The sequence below is a fragment of the Sapajus apella genome, unplaced genomic scaffold (genome assembly GCF_009761245.1).
Source record: "Sapajus apella isolate SASKATOON/1434 unplaced genomic scaffold, GSC_monkey_1.0 scaffold4, whole genome shotgun sequence".
Taxonomy (NCBI): domain Eukaryota; kingdom Metazoa; phylum Chordata; class Mammalia; order Primates; family Cebidae; genus Sapajus; species Sapajus apella.
Genome location: NW_022436944.1, coordinates 40,600,757 through 40,611,413, shown reverse-complemented (window position 1 = coordinate 40,611,413; position 10,657 = coordinate 40,600,757). Strand labels below are relative to the sequence as shown.

Below are 10,657 nucleotides of genomic sequence, written 5' to 3'. Positions count from 1 at the left end.
TATTATTTAGCCACCAGTGTCATATAATAATTTCCTGCTGCCTCCTTCTTTCAGCTACCTCATTCTTTCACCATTTCCAACTGCCTCTTACTCACAAAAGGGAAAGCATTCCATCCAGAAAAACATGGGAGGTATGAAGGGAGTGTTCACCAACTTAAGAAAGGCACGTGAATGATGAGTACATGGCCACTTTAATTATACAAGCACACCAAAAAATACAAGCAGATAAACATTATGCTTTTATTTGAGCATTTATATTTCACCAGAATGATATAAATTGCAGTGAGGACTTGTGTATTCCTGAAATAAAGTCCTTGATATTGCAGTGTGTCTCTCAACAGCAACATTCCCCAAACGCAGACAGCCATTTAATGTAGGTACCTACAAATGGCCAAATTCCTTCCAAAGTCTGTCCCAAATCTACTATATACAATATATTGCTGAGTACTGTGTTCTACATGGAGAATTAGCTTAAAAAGGAAGCTATCTATACAAAGTCACTGTTCAGCAGTTTGCCCATGCACAGGTAATGAATGATGAGCATCATCAATGAATACTCATACATGGATAAGGAAGATAAAAGTATCTTTGAAAATGTACCACAAACAAGGGCAAACTAAGAATCTTGAAAACACACACACAGCCACTTTTGCTTCAAATAGAATAATCTTACACAGTAGTCCCTCATTTATCCATGGTTTCAGTTATCAGTGGCCAAAAAGCAGGGTGAGTATAGTTCAGTAAGATATTTTGAGAAAGACAGTGAGAGAGAGATCACATTCACCTAACTTTTAGTACAGTATAGTGTTATAATTGTTCTATTTTATTATTAGTTACCAGTATTAATCTCTTACTATAGCTAAACTATAAATTAAAAGTGTGCATAGGAAAAAACATAGTACATATAGCATTCAGTATTATCTGAGTTTTCTGGCATCCACTAGGCCACTTGGAAGATATCCCTTGAAAATAAGGGAAGACACTATAATTACAAACAAGCAGCATGATTTAGCTGAGTTGTTAAAATTGCTATACTATTGATATTATTTGCTTAATAGTTTTTCTGTTTGAAAATTGTAACGAAAAAAGTCAAAGATTTTTTGTCAATGATTATATTTCCCATGATATAAGAACTTGATGACACAGAAAGGCAAAGAAGTGGGTTACAAGGTTTTTAAAAAGTCAGAACGTTGTGACCTTACACATATAGGTCATACGGAATCATATGGGAAATTAAAAGATAATCAGCTATATGATACAGCAGAACATAGAAAATTTAAAATATTTATTCCAATAACAAAAAGGGGGAGAAAAAGAACAACAGCTACGGTCTGTTCCTTACACTTGCCAATGACCTCCAACCAAAGACTACCAAGAACACACCTGCAGTTGAACAAATCTGGGAACCTTGACTTGTTGTGGCAATGGAGAACCATTTGGGGAACCATGGGGCATCTCAGTAAGAGGTATTAGAAAGAGCTTATTATTAGGATTAGGGTTTGATTAGGTGAGTTGGGGAAGAGTTCCAGGAAGCAGGGCTGTGCTCTGGATTGGATAGTATCAGGAAATGGAGTAATTCTATGGTTGGGTCTCTTAATTCTTATCTATTACAGATGATGAGATGATTGGGGTGAAGCCAAAGCTGCCATTGGTTTTTTTAAGGTGGCAGTCAGTTATATCAGCCAGGATATGGGGATGTTTGGTCATTTTTGTGGTTTGGATAATGCTCATGTTTTTGTCTGCGTTCAACCCTGACTACAGAGTGGTCTTGTTTTTGTTTTGGTCCACCACAGTCACACAGTGTTGGTGTTTATGTTCAGCAAAATTCCACGGCCCATCTATGTGTACCAGGACAGATTCCAGCTGTCAGGGTTTGCTTTTCTCTTTCTCACACTTGTAAAATGTGAAAATATTTCAGCAAAACTTCTGGAAATTCTCAATGCTCAAGATTGGGATGACTTTTAAACAGAATATATCCCAGCATTCCTAAGGCATTATGATGCTCCAGGCAAATTTACTGAGCAATAATGTAATTTGAAGTAGGAAATAGTTCAAAGGGTCATTGCGTTCATCTCCTTGCCTCCAGGGGTGATTTCTACTTCTTAAAAGTACCTCATCTTAAAATTACACAGTTTTTACTGGCAAGTCAGTCACCATAATAGGGAATCCCAAATTCTGCCTCATTAAATTATAAGGTAATTTCTTCTTCCTTTCTCTGTGGAGATAGATGACAACCAGCAAATAACCTCTTCATGGTGACACTGTAAAACATATAAAACCTTTGCTTTCTCTTCTCTGGAAAAAGTTGCCTCTTTTCACAAGGGAGCTATTTTGTCTCTCAAATTGGTCTGTGTATCTCCACCTGCTGCCACCACTTTAGTGTAAGCCCCTATCATTTATTAGCTGGGTCACTAACGTAGCTTCCTAAGTGGTCTCTCCTATCCCTTCTGGAACTGCTGCCCACCCTCTTCCACACTGTTGCCAGAGTAATCTCTCAGGTCATTTCACTGATGTACATAAGTTTCCCCCATTTCCCAAAAGGCAAATCCAAACTCCAGAAGGTCCTGCCTTCCTGATCTTCCACCAGTCACATTCTCCAACACTGATCCCTCTCTGCACTCTAGCCACACCAAACATCTTTTAATTCTGGGAAACCCATGCTCTTTTAACCTCAGGGCCTCAGCATGTTGTCCTTCTTCCTGGAATGTGGTTTCCCTTCTACTTTATCCAACTGATTTCTCCCCATCTTCCGATCTCAGTTTAAACATCCTGAAAACCGCCCCTAGATTTGCACAGGTTCCCCTTATTAGATGCATTCTTAGCATCCTGTACTTCATCTACCATGCATTACAGTTATAATTAACTAATTGACATGTGAGTTGCTTGTCTCCAAAAGGCAGAGATAACCCCTATCCCAATCAAGGCCAGCTTATGGGAGTGATTTCATTGGGTAGGCACTCAATAAACATCTGCTAAACAAATGACCAAATGCACTTATGGCCTGGGCCCTCTTCAATTTCTACACATTATCCTTAAAACTAGAAATATTTAAAAGTGGCCTAACATTCTGAATACAGCAGTGGAATTTTATCCAGACTCCCATAGGTCACATTTACAATAGAAATAACACCACATCATGGTACTGGGTGATTTGACATATTGATTTACATCACCAGTTCATTTCACCAATCACTCAAGATAATATGGTAACTTATATTATTATTGACCATAATTCAGGTTATTGTGCCCAAGCCCTGACTTACGGTAAAGTCCCTTTGTTAGGATCCTCTACTCCTTATTAACTATATTAACAAAGTATTATAATCAATATTCTTCATTATTATATAAAGTTCTTTTCATATGTAAATAATTAAATTAATTAATAAGTATTGGAAATTATTATCAGCATCTTACAGATGAGAAACTGAGGCTACATAGCTAGATGAAGCTAGGATTCAAATTCAGACTTTCTGACACCAAGTCTGTTGCATTAAAATAAGCCTCTAGAAACCAGGGGTCTTCCTAGTTGGTGATGGAAGATCCTGATACCCACCTAAGTTTGGCATCAGACTAATTCTTCCTGAGGCTGGACATCTCCTTCCTGTAACCCAGCAGAAAAGTGATGGCCTGCTGTGTTACATTGTCTTTGAAGAAGACAAGTAATGGGCAGCAAATAATAGAGAAATATTGATGGGAAGGACGCTACAGAAAGGTTTAGAAAAAAAATTCAACTTCAGTCAGGTAAGAAGCTAGATTGCAAAGGTCCTTGAATACCCTAAGTACATGTTTCCTAAACTTAAACTATTTGTGTAAACCCATCACACTGATAAACTACCTTTAATATATTTTTTAAATTGATTCACTTTTTCTGCAGAAATAAATTTATTTCAAAAGGAAATTTATATCAACACTCATATCACTATAAATACTGGTTGTATTTTTCAAATACCCAATAGACTCAAAATTTAAAAATACGCTTTCGACTAGGCGTGGTGGCTCACGCCTGTAATCCCAGCATTTTGGGAGGCCGAGGCGGCTGGATCACAAGTCAGGAGTTTTAGACCAGCCTGACCAGCATGGTGAAATCCGGTTTCTACTAAAAATAATAAAAATTAGCCAGGTGTGGTGGTGTATGCCTGTAATCACAGCTACTCAGGAGGCTGAGGGAGGAGAATTGCTTGAACCCGGGAGGGGGAAGTTGCAGTGAGCCAAGATTATGCCACTGCACTCCAGCCTGGGCACCAGAGTAAGACTCTGTATCAAAAAAAAAAAAAAAAAAAAAGCTTTCCAGCACCACCTATCATCACCTCACATACCAACAGTGGTATGCTGGACACACTTTGGTAAACACGAACCCAAATACTCATAATTAGTAAATGCATGACTCTCCTAAGTAACAAGGTCGTGCCTTCTCCTTTATTCTTCTCCCTGGCACAACCTCCCCCATCCAACCTTCTTAAAAGAGCTTTATGTACTCACTTTCTCCAATTCCTTTCCTCCTGTCTTCTCTTGAACCCACTTCAATCTGGTGTTTACCCCTACCACTCCACCGCCTGGCTTCTAACACACTGCTTTTCATCAGTTTTTCCTGCCTTACTGGACACACTTCAACTTTCTTCACTGGTTTCTCCTTTCTCCTCAATCTCTTAATGTTGGTGAGCCCACCAACTTAATGCTGGTGACCTGAAGCTTCTTCCTTTCTCTGTCCATACTCATTCCCTTGCTTATCTGCTTCATTCATATGACCTTAATTTGTTAAATACAGTTAATTAGCCATTCACAAAGACGTCCTCACATTTGTACATGGTAAGCCTTTAGACATTTGAATGATTTGATGAAATATCAAAGCATCAATAAATTTAAACTTATTTAAAGTTACGGCATCATGATTAAGGACACAGGCCCTGGAATCAGACTTACACCAAACCTTGTACCTGGCTTCATGTTTACTAGATTCACCACATTACACCTCAATTTCTTTAACTGATAAAATAGGTTTAATAACATTGCCAACTTTATAAGCTTTATCACGAGGGTAAAATGAGTTAATTCATATAAAGCACTTTGCTGGCACAAAGTATGCCCTCATTCAGTGTTAGCCATTATAATTCAACTAAATGTTCCTTTGTCTCGCTATGCTAAGAGAAATGGGAGCCACTAAAAAAAAAAAAAAAAAACTGTCTGTAAGACATGAATGCCACCATACAATAAATGCCTTATGAAAGCAATACATATGCATATTTCTGAAAATCACAAATGAAACATAAAAACAGCATAAAGTGCTATCTATTCTTTGAAGTCTTCTGCCCACTTTATGCATGTACAAACTCTCCAAAGCCTGTTCCTACTGAGCTGAAAAAAGTACTAAACTAATAAAAGCAGATATCCAAAAAATACAGTTACGAAACATTTTGATGCTTCCCTGTATTTCAGTTCTGACAATTTTGGTCGCCAAATCACTAATTTTTGTATTGCTATTCAAGTTAATCCATACCACAATCCATGATAACTACTGTATGAAACCTTCTCAAAAGATTTTTTTAAATATTAATTCCAGAGAGGAGACACATTAATATATTTTTGACTGACAAATAAACAGAGAAGAGTTACTTTTAATTTTTTTCTTTAAAAACTAAGGAGATCATGAGAGAACATAAACCAGAAAGAAAAAATAAAAATACAAAATTATAATAATAATAAAAACTAAGGACAGGCCTGAGTATGGTGGTTCATGTCTATAATCCCAGCACTTTGGGAGGCTAAGGCAGGAGAGTAGTTTGAGTCCAAAAATTTGAGACAAGCCCAGGCAACATAACAAGACCGTCTCTACAGTATTTTTATTATTATTATTATTATTATCTGGACATAGCAATGCATGCCTATGGTCCCAGCTACTCAAGAGGCTGAGGTGGTAGGATCACTTGAGCCCGAGAAGTTAAGGCTGTACATGCCATGATTGCGCCAATACACTCCAGCCTGGGCAGCAGAGTGAGAAACCCTGTCAGAAGAAAACAACAACTAAGGAAAAATCAAAAAGAAAGAGAAGGTATCAAGTCTGTGCAGGACTTCAGCTCCGTAAGTAAAAATCAAAGTCAGTAAAATCTGCATAGAGTAATAAATGTTAGGAACAAGGCAGTTAAAGATTAAAAACAAGCAGTTTTACTGGGATTTTAGGAACTGGCAGGGGAGAATGTGAGTGTTGATTTTATATATATATATACCTTTTTTTGTGTGTGAGACAGAGTCTCACCCTGTCACCCAGGCTGGAGTGCAATGGTGTGATCTCAGCTCACTACAACCTCTGCCTCCCGGGTTCAAGCGATACTCCTGCTTCAGTCTCCTGAATAGCTCGGATTACAGGCACATGTCAACATGCCCAGATAACTTTTTGTTCTTTAGTAGAGACAGGGTTTTCACTATGTTGGTCAGGCTGGTCTCAAACCCCTGACCTAACAATCCACCTGCCTCGGCCTCCCAAAGTGCTGGGATTATAAGCCTGAGCCACCGCACCTGGCCTCATTATATTTGAAATACATCATAAAGCTAAAATTAACAAAAGTAGAAATAACACGCATTCACATTTTGAAAAACCCTGAAAGTAATGCAGCCACAGATATTATATTACATGAGAGCAAGATTATATGAGATATTATATGAGAGCAAGATTTTTAAGAAGTTAAAATGATTTGAATTATGCCATAACCATTCTAATATCTATTAAATTAAACAAGGAATTTTGACTACTTTTGGGTCCCCTTTCATAGGTTCTTCTCAGTTTATCTGCTAGATGACATGTTCCTACACAACCTTGCTGATATAATTAAACCACGGATTATCTCTGAATAAGGCTGGGTACTACTGTGATATAATAAAAGGGAGAAATAGCAGAATATAGTCTAGTTGTTAATAGCATGGACTTTGGAGCCAGGCTTCCTGGGTTCAAACTCCAATTCACAACACTTAGTACTCTTTGAAATATACACTTTTTTGTTCAAAAGGGAATATGTGCACTCTTCCTGGCAACAGTTGTAGTTTCCACAATATTTTAAAAGAGCTGTTGATTCCAACAGGAATTCAGTTTCCTTAAATCAGAGGCAGTAGTACATTTTGATACACGAAAGTTACTCATGCTAGGACTCTGGTGGTATTTTCCCTCATCACCCCTAAATTCAGCCATTTCTATTATTGAAGGATTTAATAATAAAGACCTGATTTGAAGTCTGACTCATTTTTAAAAAGGGAACGGGCAAGACACGCTATAGCTGGTCAGGGCCAGCTATATAATCTGTGTAGGCCCCTGTGAAATGAAAATATGACGCTCCTTGTCCAAAATGCAAGACAAATACCTTCAGCTTACCGGTAAGTAGAGAAGGACTGAAAATAAACGGAACTGTGGAATGTCTTATCTTTCCTTTTCCTCTCATGCCATCACTTTTAGTGTAAGTGGTTAGAAAATACAATAAGGTGGTTGGGCATGGTGGCTCAGCCTGTAATCCCAGTTTGGGAGGCCAAGGTGGGCGGATCACTTGAGTTCAGGAGTTTGAGACCAGCCTGGGCAACATGGGGAAACCCTGCCTCTACAAAAAATACAAAAATTAGTGGGACGTGGTGGTGGATGCCTGTAATCCCAGCTACCCGGGAGGCTGAGGCAGGAGAACTCCTTGAACCCGGGAGGCGGAGGTTGCAGTGAGCTGAGATCACCTCACTGCACTCCAGCCTGGGAGACAGAGGAAGACTCCGTCTCAAAGAACATAATAATAATAATTTCAAGATGGCACGTGTGAGCCTTTCTGAGCACTTTGCACTTAGGTCCCTAACTACAGAATAAGTGTTTCATGGAAGCCATTTCGTGAGCATCCTGAAGACTGAAACTGTATGACATGGGGCAGCAGGAAACGGTCTGACAGACACAAACATTGCATGAATTACATCTGCTCACAAGACTGCTCCATTGTGTCATCAGACATCACTTACAAAACCTAAGTTCAAATATCAACCACTAAGCATTTCAAGATGGCAACAGCAGAGCATTAAACCAAATCCACAACCCTTCTAAGCACTGGTTGCCTGCTCACGAAGCTGGCTCTACTCTCTGCTCTCACTTTTCACTTCATACTCTCTGACCTCAAACAACAAAAAAAAACCCTCTGCCCATTCTCACTAGGGTGAGCATGTGCTAGTTACCTTTAAAAAACAACAGGCCGGGCTTGCACCCGTAATCCCAGCACTTTGGAAGCCCGAGGCGGGTGGATCACGAGGTCAGGAGTTCAAGACCAGCCTGGCCAAGATGGTGAAACCCCATCTCTACCAAAAATATAAAAATTAGCCCGGCATGGTGGCAGGCGCCAATAATCCCAGCTACTCGGGAGGCTGAGGTAAGAAAGCGTAAAGCAGGTACTAAGGGGCTTTAGGGGAAGATAAGTCTTCCTCTACAGTGAGAACTTCGGTATACACAGGAGTAAGTGAGGCCACGGGAAAGAATGTTCTTGACAGAACTGCATTAGCAAAATGGTAGGAATTTTAAGGAAATTAAAGAAAATGTACAAGTGGTACAACCAGAAATCACGGGGCTCTATGAGGATAAAATATCTTAAAAGAGTTTGGACTGCACCTTAAATGCAATAAGGAGCCACTGGAAAGTTTCCTATTTGATACTTGCTTTGTAAAAATATTACTCTATGAAGAATACAGGGAGGCGAGTCTGCAGTCACAGTGGCTACTAGTGGAATTTAGGGAATGAGATTACGTTGGACGCTGAATTAGTGGGGAAAAGTGGGCGTGAAAAAAACTTAAATTGAGAGGACCGTGTGACTGACTGGGCGGGGAAAGGTTAAGAGAGAATAAAGATCATTAAGGATGATTTCTCAGGCTTCTGGTCGGTTACCTGGATGGATGTTGGTGCTATTTCCCGAGAAGAGTTAAAGAGCCAGAGGTAGCCGGCAAAGAGAAAGAACATGAAGGTGAAATTTCAGATATCTGCAGTTTCCCTAATAATACCTCTTTAATCCAGAATTTGCTCCTTGCTTTGGTTTTAACCTCCCTAGAAGCTGCCTCCGTGTTGCAAAGCTGGCTGACTGCTTAAACAGGCAACCAAAGAGATTCTTCTCACAAGAGGGAGCCTTTGAGCACAACACGAGACACTGGAAGCTGTCAGGCTGAAGAAAACAGGAAGCTTAGGACTACCTAACACACCCCGCCTTAAAGGTCTCGGAGCGACTCCACCCGTAAAAGCCCCGCGACTCCGAGTGAAAAGTCCCGGCGGGTTGCGGGCTCCGCCCCTGGGAGGAGCTGGGGCTGGGTGGATGCCCGGATGTGGACGAGAGCAAGTGTGTGTCACGTGACGTCGTCCGACGAGACGGGGCTCTGCCTGCGCAGGTGGTGTTGGGTGCGACAACCAACCAATGGATGAGCGAGGCGGAGAATTTCGAATGTGGCGGCGGAAGTTGCCGGCGACGGGAGACGGTGCTACGGCCCTGTAGGGCCCAGCGCGCGGGGCTCGTGCGTGGCGGGAGATCCTTGAAGAGCCTTGAAATGTGAGGAGGAGGAAGATAGGTGTTGCAGAAGTAGTGACCAAGGTATCGTTCTGGACACGCCTGCAGCGGGAGGCTCGCCTGGCCCATATCCGCTAGCCCCACCTCCCCTCGGCTTTTCTGGAGTCCCTGAAAGAGGAGGACGTCGTTTTTAAGGTGTGAAGCAAGGGCGTAGTGATGATCCCTGTTTGACTTCCCTTCTGTTCTCAGTATCGTTCTAAATTCGGTGGCCGAAAGCGTGGGCTGTGGAGTCCCACTGGCCGCGCGCTTTTTGCCGTTCGGCCACTCGATCCGCGCTTTCAGATGTTCCGGCTTCTTACGTTAAATAAATGGAGACCCTAATTTCCTGCTTTTCAGAATTGTGTAGATAAGTGATGTGCAAAGCTTTTTACAGTAGTTAAAAGCCTGGCTCAACATAAGGACACAAGAAAATTGACAGCAGTTCTTTGTGCAGCGTGATAAGGTTGACGTCCTTCCTAGTCCAGGCCATTATCTTCCTCAGTTGCCCTGGAGAGGCCGGCGCTGACTAGTGTCCTACCTGGATGTCTTCGCAGCAGGACTAATTTGAGATCAAATATGCTAGGGTTTTTTGAATCCAAAACGCTTACGGGAGTACTGTACACACTGAGACCGTCATCCCGCACTGTAGCCTATCTTTGCTTTCATTCTGTCTGCCCCACCCCCTGCTATCACCTTCGCCTTAGACAGGATATAAAACTTTTAATATGACAAGTTTCTTTTGTGATTTTAACTTGATTAAAATAGCTAAAACTTTTTAGGTAAGGCTTTGCCTTTAAAATAAACTAAATCAGTGACTTAATCTTTATGACTCTCAAACATCTCCAATTCTAACTTAATTGTGTGAACCTTCTTACCATTAGTGCTTTTAAAAATAGATACCCTAGCTCTGCTAAGAACCTCCCAGTATATATTGTATATACCTTGGTAGAAAGAAAGTTCTTAAGTGGTATCTACAGTATCTATATTTAAGATTCCAGACATTGCATAAAGGAAAATAAGACCTGGAGAAAATAAGAGAGTGTAAGGTTTAGGAAGATATCCTTTATGGTGAAATTGTATGCATAGATTATTATTGGAAACGTTTTTTTTTTTTTTTTTTTTTTTTT

At 40.5% G+C, this 10,657-nt stretch overlaps 1 protein-coding gene across 5 annotated transcripts in view; it reads left to right on the top strand.

The window, feature by feature from the left end:
• The first annotated feature begins 8,749 nt into the window (after positions 1 to 8,749).
• Positions 8,750 to 10,657, top strand: part of SGO1 (shugoshin 1) — a 14,830-nt gene continuing 12,922 nt past the window's right edge. Inside the window, exon 1 of one of the 5 annotated variants that reach the window (XM_032267562.1) lies at positions 8,750 to 8,960. The gene's annotated coding sequence lies outside the window, so the exon portion shown is untranslated. Of the gene's footprint in view, positions 8,961 to 9,283; positions 9,687 to 10,657 lie in introns of those variants that run through there. The other 4 variants (XM_032267559.1, XM_032267552.1, XM_032267565.1 and 1 more) reach the window with 4 other exon arrangements.